This window comes from Drosophila sulfurigaster, chromosome 2L, assembly GCF_023558435.1.
Source record: "Drosophila sulfurigaster albostrigata strain 15112-1811.04 chromosome 2L, ASM2355843v2, whole genome shotgun sequence".
In the NCBI taxonomy this organism is placed as follows: Eukaryota; Metazoa; Arthropoda; class Insecta; order Diptera; family Drosophilidae; genus Drosophila; species Drosophila sulfurigaster.
Genome location: NC_084881.1, coordinates 8392062 through 8408364, shown reverse-complemented (window position 1 = coordinate 8408364; position 16303 = coordinate 8392062). Strand labels below are relative to the sequence as shown.

Genomic DNA, 16303 nt, shown 5'->3' with positions numbered 1-16303 from the left:
TCTGATGACTTTATTTACTGCAATTGCAATGAATTAAAAATTTCATGAGTTTTGCCATAAATGTCTCAATTAATTAATTGCAATTCTCCCAATGGATTCTTCAGAATTGCTGCGGTTCATTTTCGCCTTTCTTTGAATTTCCTCTTAAAATAAGAGTCTGACAATTTTCAACGACCAACGAAATTTTTGGTTTCTTCACAATTCTTGAGTCATTTGTTGGCGATCGCACAAAGAGTATTTTGTTCACCTGACAAACTGCGGAATTTAACAGAATTTTGTGTATTTAATTTTCTTTCCCGGAAGCGCAAAATTTTCATGAGCAAATCAGCAGAGAGCGCGAGAGAACATGAACAAATCATGTTATTTAATTGCTTTTAATATCATTTTGGTCACACAAGGAAGCCTGGGGAAAAAGGCTAATGGAATTGCAAGGTCAGTCACCTGGAGTGGGCGTATTTGTTGCACCAAGTGGGGGGTGGGGGGTGAGATAAGAGGGGGGTTAACATTCGCCTATTAATCAACAAGTGGCTGTGTGAGTTGACGTTCAGACAGGCGCGGCACCCAACACTTGTAACTCACAGCAGCAAATGAGTCGACCGATTGTTGACTTAAATATATTGCACATCAGATTTCTCAACAACTAAAACAACAACAGCAACAACAAGTCACGCAAATGTCCAAGCTTCAAGTCATTGAACGTGGCCCAGGCGGAAATTACCAAACGGAAGTCGAAGTCGAGAAAGGATTGCCAGTAAAAGTATCTACAGCTAAGTATCTAACAGTTAGATCGCATGCTGAGGCCAAAACTACTGTTAAGCCAACTGCCAAGGCGCCTTGCGTGCTCAATTTCACTCCTAAATTAAATTATTAAAGAGGCTGTACAACAAAACAATAAGTGCAAAAAGTATCTTTACGCATCGCAAGCTAAATACTCTATCTAAAATTCCGAAAATTTTACAAGAGCTAAGAAATATTTTAGACCAGTTAAAAATAAGTTATAAACAATATGAGCAATACTAATAATTTATGTGTAAAGTTTTGTATTTTAAATGTATTTGATAGCACAATTTTATTTTTATTTCTTATAAGAAGATGAGACTTTTAAATGTCGTTAAAGTTTTTATAAAGTAGACAATCGTTTCTGTACAATTTGTTTGCCAATAGTTAGTTGTTAAACTTTTTACAGCAGCTAAAAGTACCAGAATTTAAAATAATATCAATATTAATATTTGAGAAAGAAGTGTATTTATACTTTTAGTATAAGTTCTATTAAGATTTTCATACTTTTATTTTACTAAGGAATGTTTTTGAAGTCTTTCGCTGCGATATTTCGATAGTATAGTAATAATGATAATAATAGTAAGTTTATAAAACAATGTGTATCATATTTGATGTAATTGCTAATATACTCCTTCGAGTACAGGTAGCTCAAGGTGCTTTGATTGTGTTTGTCCAAGAGCCAAAATATATTTAATAGCCAAAATTGCCAGGCATCGTTTAAAAAAGTTATTAGAGTGCGTCAACAGCAACGAAAGCAGCAACAACAACAACAACACGAACTGCTGCCAGCTGTGCCCCCAAACATAATAATGATGATGATGATGATGATGATGATGATGTAGTTGTAGTTGTAGTTGTTGTTGTCGCCTAAAACTGATCATTGACCGTCACGCCTGACGCAAATGCGGCATCGACTGCCGGCAGCCGTCGCTTTCCAAAATTCGTGTGCCAAAAGCTGAGTGGGCGTTAAGCAAAGTGGCAAGAGGGCAGAGAGAGAGGAAAGAGGAGGAGAAGAGACGAGTTGTCTGAGCGTTGGCTACTCAATCAAATGACCAGCGAAGCGCCAGGCAGACAATGAGCTGCGAGTACACACGAATTCGCCAACTGCGATTTGCATTTATGAGATAAACTTTGGCCAGCACGCGTTACAGATACAACAGCTATAGATACAGCGAGTGTTGTTTTTTTGTATTGTTGTGTGCAGTGTTATTTTATTTATTTATCCTTTTTAAATCTTCAACTAGGCCTCCCATGTGAGCATGCAAAATGTAATTATAAATCAACGCAAGTGTGAATAAACTTTTGCTTTGATTTGAAGGCGGCTGCTGAGGCAGCGTTGACTTTGCGGTAGACGGGGCGTATGAGTGACGCGTATGGGGATTTTGTGTTGTGTGTGTTTAGATTAATTCAAATTGATTGAACTCACTCCCAGAGACCAAAATTTGTAATGCACACAATCTTTGTGGTTGCCATCATCACAATTATAGTTATGATGCGATACATTTCTCGATTTTTTAGCTAATTTTTTTTTTTGGATTGTGAATTATGAGTAATTATGTGGGTTTGGCTATTTGTGTATCGCTGATTAGTTGAATTTAAATTAATTGTGGATATCAAAAACTATGCTTATGGATTGCTAATTTAAGAGTACACAACTCAAAGGCAGTCATAATAATAGATTGCATATCGTTTGAGTAGTTATTGAAAGAAAGTTGCAGTGAAATCATGTCCGGGTTGCTCTCGAATAAGGAAAGCTTAAGCTTAACTGTTGCTAACCAAAAACTATATTTCTTTCAAGGTTGCTGATCCGTTAAACTTTAATTTTGGCAGAAGCTAATTTACATAAAATGCTCATGCGGCTAATCTCTCGAGATTCATTGGCTGTACAGCTGTATTTTTCTCTTGGGCATTACATTCGCAGCTCATTGTGAAAATCACACACACAATTTCCCTTTTGGCAAATCCCAAGCAATTGTTAAGTTCCATGTTGGTTGCTAGGCAAACAACAACCATTCGCCACAGCAGCTTCCACAACAATCAACAGCTTGTCTATCAACTTGCTTGCTGCTCATCCGCAAGGCAAGTAAATAATGTATCCCACAATTTCCATCTACAACCTCCCTTGAAAGATTGTATGTATCACTTTCGCCTTTCCTATGTAAAATGCCAGACACAATACGAGAGTTGGTTGGGTCTGAAGTTCGCCTACGTCAACGTGGCAGACACTGGATGAGTCATCGACTGCCAACATTCGTCATCCAACTGCCGCATCCCGGAAGTCCTTTTAGCTGCTGCTCCCGCGCCTAAAAAAAAAAAAGGAAATAGCTTTTTTTCTCATGTTCAAAATTTCCATCTCTCAGCATTTTAGCCTAATTAAGCGTAAACTTGGCAACACTTTCAGCATTTGATATCGCCTAAAAGCTCCGGACCAGACAATTTATACAATTCCATTTGCAGGCCAAGAAATGTTGTGTATCTGTTGGTTTTTCTTTTTTCTTTTTCCTTTTTCGATGCTGTCACACATCTCCCATTCTCTCAGCATCTTCTCTCTTTGTCGCCTCTCCGTTTCTCTGTGTGTGTGTGTCTCTCTGTGGTGTTTGTAGCTTTTAATTTTATCGATTTGTATCTGGTCGTCTGTTGGGGTTTCACTCCCCGAAAATTGTTTTTGGCTGCCAACTTGGGGGTTGTCCTTGCTGCAGGCTGCTGCTGGACCATACAATGTGCTTTTTATTGGTCATGGGCATGAGACATGTTTGTTGTAGCCTTGAGTGAAGCGCAAGAAACTTTCTTTGCGTCCTTTTTTTTTTTTTTTTTTTGTTGGGGCTGGGCAAACATATTTGTTGTACATTATGAAGTGCTTTATTTTTGGGAATGAGACTTTGTGGCGTGTAATTTGGTAGGGAAACCAAGCTGTTAGACATTATGTATACATTTAAGGATATGTGTTAGTTCAAGCGTAGAATGGCGCACTTTAAGCTTAGGACAATAGATACTTTTGTCACTTTTACTCAATTGCTTTGACATTTTAGTAGATGGAAGTACTATGATATTCAGTACTGAATAGCGAATATAAAGTTTAATATTACTTAAATAAAATATATTATTATTACTTCATTTAGAATGTTGATCAGTAGGATTGACGGATTGTTTAAATATACATTGGTATACAGAAATTCAATCGAAATTTGTTTTTAATGTTTAGGAATGATAAAGCACACAAAATGTAAAGTTTTTCAGATCAAAGTACTTTTGTTGAAGATTGTTCCTTAGACTGAAAGTATACTTATTTAAGAATATAATTCTTATTAAAATCGGTGAGTTAATTAATAATATTATTCAAAAATCAAATATTTATTTAAGTATAATAAATCGTTTAATATTTTTCTCTTCTTACCTAGTCTTACTTCAAAGATTGTAATACAAAAGTTAACAATTCCCGATAGAACTGGTTGAATATTATTCATTTGTAGTTTTTTTCTTAATAAAATATATTTGGGAATTCTTCGCAGTGAAACAAAAAGGTTCTCTCCAGTCTGAATTTATTTGATTAGGTTTATTCAGCCATATGAACGGATCCCAAAGGATGCAAAGTCAATGCCCCAGGGATTTGGGATTAGCGTAGAGCGCAGGAAATGAGTATCATATAGATGGCTATTTAGGAGCAAATAAAACAAAGCAATTGCCACGTGGAAGCTACTTGCCAGCTTGACCTTTCAGTGTAATAAATTTTTAACTAAGTGCAGGTACGGAGAAGAAGACGGAGAAGGATGTGAGGTGAATTTTGGAAAGGGAATTAGGCGGAAGAAATTCGTAGTTAGTGCCAAAACTGTTGCCTACTTTCCGGACTGCTCACTGATGAGGAGGAGGTAGTAATAAAATTGAATTTTATTACACACATGTCGAAATGGCTAACGGAACTCACATAACACAACAAGCTGCTGTCTGAGCCAACTAAATATCATGTAATGTATACACTCACTCACACACACACATAAACGCACTCACACACATATACTCAGAATGTGGCCTCGACAAATGTTGAGTTCAAGGAGACGTCACTGATGCTGTCCTCGTTGTAGTTGCAGCTTCTCACAGCTGTTGGCTGCCGAAGGACTCTCCAAACTCTCCGCAACACTGTGCGAAAGAGAGAGCTCTCTCTCTCATGGAGAGTGCGCGCTTTGTTCTCGCATGCCTCCACTCGATTGCATCTCACTCACACAGCACACTCAACAGTTATGCAATTCTACACACTTACATACATACAACATTTCGCAATGAATGTCTGCATGTTATGCTGTGGTCTCTATCTCTGTTTTTGCGGCTGACATTAACATGGCGAGTTCTTCATCTCCTATCTTTCGTCTCGCTCTCTCGTCGCGCGTATCTTGCTCCTCTCAATGACGTCAAATGTCTGCAGGCAACTCTCATCGCTCAGAGAGTCTGTTCGACTCTTACACAAGATTTGCTTTTCAACTGCCGTTGACAGTTCCAACAACATGACGTCAATATGGCGAGTTTGTTCTCTCGCTTTTCTTTTTGTTTGTGGGCGGCAAACTGTTTGCAGCCACTGTTGCCAAAAGTTTTCACAAAGTTTTCCCTAAAAGGTAATACTAACGCAGCCTAGAAGCCACGAAAGGTCTGGCGCTGTCATACTCGTAACTTTGTCGCATTTTGATTTATTACATTTTCAACATCCACTTTATAGAACTTCTAAATTTAGCTTATTAAAATAAAAATACTTAAGATTTCTTTAAATAAAAGAATACTAAAAACTATAAATATTTTGTAATTAATCCTAATATTATTTTCAAGTTCCAAGTAATATTTGTATTTTATTTTAAATTCCATTTTGTAATTAATTGATTTTTTTGTTAGCAACAAAACTTATAAAATTCTAAAATATCTTTTATATTAAAACTATTTAACACCCATAAATTTCTTTCATATAAATTCCATACTATCACAAATGAATTTTATATGCGGTTTAAGATTTGTTGCTTTAATCTATAACCTTCAAGGGACATTTCTTATATATGATCCAGAATACCAATTGACTTGGAAAAATTTGTATAAAGTAATAATACTGAATTTAGTAGTATGTTTAAATACATAAAACTTACTATTATTAACATTTCTTAATAAATTTAAATTTATCCAACAAAGCTTTCATAAAATTCGCAAATTTTTTAACTGTCAGAAAGTATTTATTTTTTCCTGCTTACACTTTAAAAGTTTGATCAGTTTTCTGTGTAATCTTTGTCAATTTGTTATTGAGTCATTTGTAGATAATTTTATAATTTGAATGACGCTCAATTTTATAATACCAGAAAAAGTATGTAATGCTATCGTAATATTTTTATTAACTATCCAAACGAATTCAAGTTTTTGCACATATCAAACAGTCCAATATTTAATTATCTTTCTTTTAAGTCTCTGTTAATATGCCAATGTGTTGCTGTCAAGCTGTTGACAGTTGGAAATACATTTCAGATAATTTAAAAATTAGCATTCAACTGTACTTATTGTGAAGTCAATAGTAAAAGTATTACATTTCTTAACTATTGAACCAACCAACAGATGACAACTGAAATAATTGTATAATTTAAATGAAAAGTAATTCATCTTCAATCGTGGCTCATAAATAATACCAGAAAAAGTATGTAATACTATATTAACATTTTGATTAACTATTATATTTGAACCAAATAGTTGATCTTTGAATATCCGTTAATGTGCCAATGAGTCGCTATAAAACTGTTGATAGTTCAAATAATTGTCAACTTATAATGAATACCAGAAAAAGTATGTAATACTATTTTAATAAAATATTTAACTTTTTAAACCAATTTCCATTTTTACAGATATCTGTTAATATGTCAATGAGTCGCTATCAAATTGTTGACAGTGTGAAATAAATTTCAGATAATTTTATAATTTGAATTCAACTGCACACATGATGAAAACAAATAATTTATTTTTTTAAACTGTTAAACCAATTTCCAACATTCCGATGCTTAGTTATCTTTCTTTAAAATATCTGTTTATATGCCAATTACTTGCTGTCAAGCCGTTGATAATTCAAATAAATTAAATGAATACCAGAAATTATTTTAATATTTTATTTAATTACTTAATCCAATTTAAATTTGTACAGCTATTTAACAGTCAGTCTTTGAATATCTGTTAATATGTCAATGAGCCGCTGTCAAACAATTTTGCAGATAATTTAATAATTTGAATGCAACGTAGTTTAACTGCACTCATGGCCTACAACTAAATAATAATACCAGAAAAAAGGTGAGTAATACAACTTATTGTAAGCATTGGCCATATTAGGTAACAGCGCCAGCAGCAACATTTTAATATAAATTGCACTTGATTAGTTGATTAATAATAAAAAGGAAGTCGTGAAAATGCACAAAATACTATAAAAACAATTACGACGGGTTTTACTTAATAGCGACTTCGAGAGCGAGTCGTGAGCTAATTTACAGTACGCACCGATTGCCTTCAATACGAAATTCATGACAATTTCAATCAAAATCAAAACAAACATGATTTTTTTTTAGTGCGTAATACATCAGATAAAAGTCGGGAGATAGAGAGCGAGAGATTGAGAGAAATTAGTTTCCTATGCAATGATTTCCGCAATTGGCAGGCCAATTAATATGACTTGGGTGCAAATGCGGGGAGCATATGCCACGGGATTTGGGGCTAGAGCTGGGGCTGGAGCAATGAGGCAATTTCAAAATTGTGGTTGAAGTTGTTGAAGACAGTCTTCAAGTGCTCCAACTGATTTTCGGTATTGAATTTTTGTGATCATCTTGGCGCGATAACAATAGCATTAACTATAATAACAACAAACACAGTCGTTCACTGACTGCAACCGTTGCAGCAACAGCAGCTGCTCATATAAAGAAGCAAAACAATCAAACTTAATCACAACGAAGTTCAGCTACTCTTCCAAGAAGGTTAATGAAATATACTTGGGTATTTGAAATGTTTTATAAAAATTGGAATACCTATTCATATTAACAATGACTTTAAATTGTTTTCATTTTTAATTTAAGTATATAAATATATATATAAAAAAAACTATTTTGTAAATTGTAGCAAACGATTTCAAATGATTATGTTAACATAATATTGCTACTAATATTAGAAAAGTTACAAATGAAATTAACATAATATTGCTACTAATATTATGAAATTCAAGTTTTCAATTAGAAATTAGTTGAAGTACATGTTTAATTTTGCAGTGAAGTGAAAAACATACAAGTAATTGTATTAAATAATTCTAAGATAGACTTCAAATGATATTTAAAATAAAAAATATAAAAAAATACATATTTAAATAAAAATTACTTAAAATTAGAAATATATATATTTTTAGATTCATTGTTTGGTTTAAATAATTGATATATGTACATATAAATCAATAGAATTCCAATGATGAATATATATACATTAAGCGTGAAATTTATAATTATACTATATATATCTTAAAATCTATCAGTGTCATAACCTTGAAAACATCGAGATTTATATATACAAATTTTTATTTAAAAATGTCTAGATATTTTGTATAGAAATATTTTAAAGCGAGCATAACAATATCACATAACTTTTTACAAACAATAATCAAAGAATTTCAAAACTTCTCTCTTTAGGGCAGTGTCAATTTAAAGTTGTTATACCCTTTCTAAGCAAGAGTATAACAATAACAAAAAAAGTAAAGTTTCAACTGTAAACAAAACGCACGCGTCGCGTATGAAGCCGAAAAAGAGGAGACGGAGAAGGAGAATGAGAAGAGGCAAAGTGTAAGCATTTTTGGTTGGAGCTGCGAGACGAGACGAAACGAAAATTTCACTGTGTAACATCGTCAGCCTCATATGGAAAATTTCACTTGCACGCTTGAGAAAAAGTGCAGTCATAGGGGGATCAGTTGAGGGACGGGAGAGGGGTGTTTTTTTTTTCGTTTTGTGTTTTGTGGGGTTGGGGGCCTGCTGTCGAGTGCGGTAATCACGCGTTTTCATGGATTGCCAATGGAGGAACCGGCTACAATGCGTTTTGTATTTTATATTTGTTATACTCTGTATGTGTTGCTTCCCTCTCCGTTTCTTTCTGCGTCTTCATCTTCATCACTTCGTTTTTCGTGTGTGTGTGTGTGTTTTTTTTTTGGCACTTTCACTCTCATCCTCAGTTGGCGTCGGTTTGTTTCGTTGGGGTTTAAATATTACGTTATGTTTTGGATGCCTTTGGAGAGATAAGCGGGGCATTTGTTTATGTCATTTGCAAGTTTGGCTCTGTCAAATGGAGCGATTTAATTATACTCTTCCATTGGGTACTAAAACTCTATGGTAAGCTGTGTAACACATAAAATGGAAGTTTATTCGACGAGATAAAAAAAGTTGTATACTGTTGTCTTTTATATTTATAAAAGTCATTAATTTTAATTCATAATTAAATAATGATTTTTTTTATGGAAATGCATGCTATTTTCGTAAAGTACAAATTAAGATAAATTAGATCTTTAACTTAATGAAAATAAATAGCAGTAAAAGTAAACTGTTATATTACATAACCGAATAGTGATTAATGAATAAATTTACTAATTTTAATCAACTAATTATTATTATTTAGATTATAGAAAAACTTTTAATTTCTTGAACTAAATTAAGATTAATGAAAATACGAAATAATACTTATTTGTTGCTTACGTCTCTAGTATATTTTATTATTTGGAGAGAGTATTAAATATTCGACCAACTCAGTATAATAACTCCTTCTATTTTTTCAGTTATTTTTGGTCTGTTTTTGTTGTTTGTAAACACATGGAGATTAAATAGGAGTCGTTTATTTTATACAAAATTGGGTGCATCGAGTGACTCGACCAGTTGAAATCATTGTCTAGTTGTCCAAGGTTCGATATAACGCAGACTCTATAAATATTGTTAATAGCATTTCTCGTCTATTTCCAGTTCAAGTCTCTAATTAATTTATGCATTTTTTATAGCTACGGGGGCGAATCAAAAATCTAAAATACATCGACGGAAATTCATAATTCCAATGCATTTCGATTACCACATAATGCGATTGGAATATCAAAGATAAAGCAAACGATTTGAGCTCATTACGAAGTGATTAAGTTAGATTAAATTGACTTGGGTTGCTCAATTCAAGGCAATTAATCAACGACTTAATACATTTCTTTTTCATATCTATAAAGATATGTCGTTGCTTTGAACTTGTCTGGATTCAATTTCCTTTTAGAATATGATGCTTTCAGCGCCAAGCATTGATCAAAGCGGCAGGTCGAGTCCAAGGTGCAATATATATCTCGTAAATCTTATCCGGATAATAATGGTTCCGCTTACGTATTGTTTATTGTTTATTGCGGTTGCTAAAGAACAATAAATACCACCCAGAAATGACAGTTTCGAGCTTCATTATCGAAAGGGAAGCAGAACAAGAAAAGAACGCATTTCAAATCGCAATGCGACGCATTGAAATTGGTTGGATAACTCTGCAGTGCGGCATCTGGACGCCAGATGGCGCTACCTTGCCCCGATCCGACGCCAGATGCAGCAATCTCCTCATTGAACTGTCAGCGCAGTGAATTCGAATTGCATTACGAACGAAGTTGTATTTGCTTTAAAGGTTTGTGTATGCACTTTCCCCAACCCAACGGTTTATTAGCTAACGGATTATTTTCGCATTGCAATTGCATTGCATTCCTCGCCGTTGTTTGTTGCCACGTGCAGCGCGCAAAAGTATCTGCCAGATACTTTGTCTGCGTGTGTGTGTGTGTGTATCTCAAGTTTTAGGGGGGCTTTATTTAAGTGTCTGTCAAAAGCTGACTAATGGCCTACGCATTCGATTTATGTGGGCGCCGCAGAGGACGAAGCGGTGACCTGCGGGGGGGGGGGCGGACAGCGGGAGGCGGGGCAGCTGTCAAGCGGGCGGCGTGTGAAAATCGTTAACAAATTGCAGCGTCGAAATGATTTGAGGAATACATCGATTTAAATTTACAAAAATATCGAAATATATATGTGTATATTCCCATTTGGGATTGCACTGTGCAGGCGGCGCATTCAAAAGTGAAATGTGTGAAAAATTGTTGTAAAGTTTGCCTTTTATTTTTCTTTAATTTTTCCGTGGGCGGAAGATGCAACTTTAATTGACAATTTAGTTTGAGAAATGGAATGAAATGGAGCCGCAATAACCTCAGCGTTGAGTGATGGGTGCGGTTAGTGTGACCATATTTTGTTAATGAAATATGTGATGAAAGACTGGTAATCTGTTAATTGTTTAAGTGAATATCAATATTTTCATTTCCTTAGCAAAACTTATGTTGTTTTGTATTTAAGACACTGTTTTAGAACGTCTGTAATTCCTAACTCTTTAGTGATTAAGATCGCAAAGTTTAAGACTCCGTTATTTGCTGTCCTTAGTGCTTTTTGTCTTCGTTCTTGGTTTCTCTAATTCAAGGAAGTCAAAAAATGGGATTCGTTGCATTTGCAATAGATGTCAGAGCTTCTCACAGCTGCTGCAGTCTTTTGAAATTGAAGAAGTGTGCAACTTTTTTATGTTTTAATAATTTTAAGAAGTTTTTTGTTCGATATAAAATTACTATCGTGTTACTGATACTTTCAAAGACGCATAATAGAAAGTTCACACCAAAATTCATTAGCTTTGTATTGATAAAATATTCCACAACAAGCTTTTACTCTTAGGGGATAAAGAACTCATATTTGAATGTAGTATATCTATATATACGAAATATAGTATTTGGTACATTTTAGTATTTTAATTGGGTATATGTTAACGAAAATTGGCCTTTCGCTTTGTTTTGCTTTTATTAGAATTACTAAACTGTAGCGTTCGTACTTGCTTTTAATTGTCTAAAAAAATAAGTAATAAGTCACAATTATATTGGTAAACACATAACTTTCTATTACTTTAGAAGATTCTCTTTTATGGATTCCCATCATAAAAATGTTGTAAAACAAATTAGACTCAGTGAGAACAATACATCCATAATAATAAATAATATGTTATTTAAATAAGATAATCTTATCATTATTTTATTGAAGGTTCTTTTGTATAGATTCACTTTCGCAAATTGAGCTTTATTATTCATTATTGTATTTACAAGATCAGCAAACATTTGGCCTGCTCATTGAGAGACGGTGCCAAGCACAACAAATGATAACAATTCACACCTCAATGTGGAACATGTTGTCGTAATTAACCCACTTATGGTTGCTTTGCTGGTTGTACCTGGTTCCAGGTTCCAGGTCAATGTGATGAGATGACTCGACAGCTGTTGCTTAAAGTAATTTGTGAAAATTATGGGCCATCGTTTGGTGTATTTTATTATTATTATTATTATTATTATTATAGCATTAACACAATCAGTGAGGGCGCAGAATCACAAGACTTTCGTTTTGTTTACTTTTCAGTTTTACATTTATTTCACTCTTTTCGCTCTGATTTACATCTTTCACATTATTTTTGTCGTGAATTTTTGGATTTTTGGCATTCTGCGCACACGCATTTTACTTTCCAATTGCGTCGAGTTTAAAATGAATTATCACAATCTTGACAAAATGAGGAGAATGGGGAAGTTTCAACACTCTTTTAAACAGTGCAAAGTAGATATATTAAATTAATTATAATTTAAATTACATCACAATGGGTATTGCGTAATTTAAGTAGAAATGTAAATCGCTCGATTTTTTTTTAAAAGATGATTTATTTTCAGCAAAAAAGATAAGAGTAATATTTTTTTCTTATATCTATTAAAATCACTTAAAATAAATCATTAATTCTAAACTCATCAATGTGTAAAGTATTAATAAGAAATTATTCAAAGCTTTCTTGTCAAATTTAGTTTGAAATATAAATTCCACGAACTTATTTATTGTCTGATTATTTTTAACAAAAACATGAAAATTCTCATGTAATCATAATTTGTTTTTTTGCAATACATCACTGACATCCCTTCGAGTTGAAAGCATATCTAAGATCTGCTCCATCACCCAAAGATTTATTCACACACTTTGTTGCTGATCTTCATGCGGATCACACATGCTTAATGGGGTCATAATCGCCTCCCGCAAAGTGTTACGCATTTCGTGACAAATGTGTAATAACCTTTAAAAATACGACACGACTGAGTCTCTCTGTCTTTCTTCTTTGTATCTTTGTATCTTTGCTTCAGTGTAAGTGAGTATCTTTCTTCTGTGCTGTAATTTCACAAAATTTTGTAATTTTGCGCATGCGTCAAAGTCGTTTTCTTTCTTTTGCTCTGTTTTTAGTAAGACCGGTTTTTACCGTTTGTCGACATTTCAATTGCTAAATTCAAAAATAAACAATAAACAATAAGTATATATAATACATAGTATACAAGACAAGATCTCTGCGTAAAAGATTTTTGCTCATTCGCAATGAGTAATCGAAATGTGATTCACGACTCGGGGCCTCCGCGTGTCAATTTTGACAGCTCTTTTGTTGTTCCGAATACGTTTATTTCGCCCGCATTTCTGGAGCAAGGACGTAAAACCCACTTGTCAGACCTTGTATTTCCTGCTTTCACCTTTATTTTAGAGCCGCCCACTCGCAACATCCCCAAAAACGGCAATGTCTTGCAGTCATCATGAAAGAAAGCTGCACTTAAATTATTTAACTGTTTGAGGGGCTCACGCCTTGATAATAAACTGTCCGCATCAATTACGTCAATTCGATGTGGCCTTATGTAGAGGTAAGATCGGTGGAGCTCTTAACATTCTGTTAATTACATTATGTTAATAAAATGCTGTTAATAACATTCACATTTATTTGTTGCATTCTGATTGATAACATCTGATAACATTTTTTATACCCCCTAACCATATGGTAGAAGGGTACTTTAACTTTGTGTCTGCCCTAGACCCTATAAGGTTTTATATTCTTGATCAGCGTCGCGTATATGAATGCAGAACTATATCAATATACCAAATGCACTCTTCGGTACATTTTTAGTATTTTTGTGAATATAAATTTAGTATATTTTAAGAATAATACCGCTATTACTACTATTTCGAGCACATTTTGACCTTAGATTTCTTATGTATTTTAACTGAGGTTCTACAGAGAATGAAATATTTAAGATTGTAATACTTCTAAGTCAGCTAAAAGTAAGTCGGAAACGTACACACATACAAAGTTGTTGTCATCATTTACTGATTCATCATCTGGTTTAGATATAAACTCCCGATAATCTTTTTATATTTTTACACATACGACTATTTAATGAAAAGGATTGATATAAAAGTAATTTTATGAAAAGTATATTTTTGGTGCTTACAAATAACATTTGTTTTTAAGCTTAGTCGTGCGGTTGTGAAATATGAATATATTGAATATATCTGGAATTAAGCTTCAGTCGATTTCTGTGATTTCTTAATCGCATCAGCCTCAATTTGCAAATATCTTCGCTCTAGTTTCTGCTCCAATTCATCGATGTGCTGAACACCAGTTTTGTCAAACAACTTTGTTGTCAAGTCTGTGATAATTGCGCCCTTATGCCCCGCAGCAAAAGGCGACTTGGCATACGTCTCCAGGAAGTAAGTGCCACTGTTGTTGGGCGACGCAGGATAGCCCATCAGGGCTTGAGTCTGTTGCAAGGTGCAACGACCGAACGAATGAGGATACAAGTTAGAGCACTTGATGCCCCAGAAACCTTTCTCCGATGCAATGGACTCGGCATAGTATTCGGGGGCACGATTGTGACTGCAAGAACCTGGCGATTTATGATTCTCGCAGCCAGGTTGATCTCCGTCTCGAAAATTGACATAAAAGTCCGCATGCCCCATGGGTTTTAGAATGCCACGTTCCGCAGGATTCGTGTGTATAATATCCACGAAGTCGGCATCTTCGCGATTTAAGCGATGTCTATCGTGAGTAACAACAAAAAAGAGGCTTGGCTGGATCTAAGCCCGTTATATGATGAAGAGTGTGATTCACATAGTTTGCTGTTTGGCCAGCAACTTGGGCACCCAAACTGAATCCAATGAGGTGCAAGTCATCCTTATTGATAATGCCAGGATTTACCAAATTGTTGATCAACTGTCCCAGACACTCGCTAATCAGCAGCGCATTTAGAATGGCTTCCTTAAAACACGGATGCCTTACCAAGGGTCCAAAGTCAACGGAGATCACATAGACTGCTTTTTTATCAAGTAGTTCCGGTCTAATTTCAGTATTGGGAAGAAAAGTCGCGATGTCCTGTATATCCGTGAATAAGTATATAAACTGGACGAGGCGGTTGAAAGAGTGCGGGATCAATTCTCATAGGTCTGATTTGTGTGGGATTGTCCCGAGTTGCACTGAAAATGGAGCAGAGAACGTGTTTGCGTGTTGATCGAAACAAAGCGCAACTTACTTGGTATAAAGCCAAAAGGTCACGTTCTTATTTGGACAGCCACCTTCAACCACAAAGCAGCTCCAAGATGCCTGTACATAGGAGCAGAAAACCAGAGCTATATAGATATATTAACTTGAATAGATTTCAGATTCAAATCTGTCGACTTACCTAGCACTAGTATCTTCATTCTGATCAATTTCGCAGTCAACTGTCGGCACAGCAACTAAATATTTTGCCTTTTAAAGCGGTAAAAAAGCGAATAATCTAAAGTAATCTGGCAGTCATTAACCTTAATTCAACGCGGAATATGAATGATGAAGCGTTAAACTCGTATGCAGTTTATCTTGACAAAAATCGCATTAAAAATCGAATGTCGCAGACCCAGCAGATATGCATTTTTCTAACTACCACGATTGAGTTAACAAAAAATCTTTAAATTTTTTTATTTGTCTGGCTTAATGAGTTTTTTTTTCATTAAATAATTTACTTTAATTTTAATTCTATTATTTTAGTACACAATTTTTGTATGTAATAATATTTTAAGCCTTTATTTATTATTGTAATTAAAATGTATTTTTTTCATATGTACTTTTTTGTATTTTGTTTAGTATTTTTTTCATTCATTTTTTAATTTCAATGTTGAAATTACCGCATAAATAAATTATACATTTTATTAGTAAATATGTCAATTTTGTTGGAAAATTTGCCAACTTGGAAATTAGTGCTGCCAACTTTCAATTTAGTGCCGCCAACTTGTCATTATAAAGCTGAAAATTTGCAGAAAACTTTTACTTTTTTAAGCGTTTATTTAAAATTGTTCGATTTTGTATTTATTTTTTTTTTTAAGCTTCCTAAAATTTTAGATGCTAGAGAACTGAAGATGGTACTCGAAAAGTATATTCTCTGCCGATCGATGAATAAAATAGGTAAACAAACTGAATCTGCATTTATTTCTGGAATTTATTTTAAGACTGAACTCGAGTTCAAGTGAGTTTGAACTTCAGAGAGCAACACCTGGGTGTAAATTTATTGGGAAAATGTGTTGTATGGGGTACTTTATGGGCTTCAGTTGATCAGTTGAAGCGGTAATGTCGACACAACGAAAAGCGGAGT

The 16303-nt window shown here is 34.2% G+C and overlaps 1 pseudogene; it reads right to left on the bottom strand.

Moving 5' to 3' along the window:
• Positions 1-14089: 14089 nt before the first annotated feature.
• On the bottom strand, positions 14090-15408 carry LOC133841351 (pancreatic triacylglycerol lipase-like; annotated as a pseudogene).
• Positions 15409-16303: the final 895 nt, after the last annotated feature.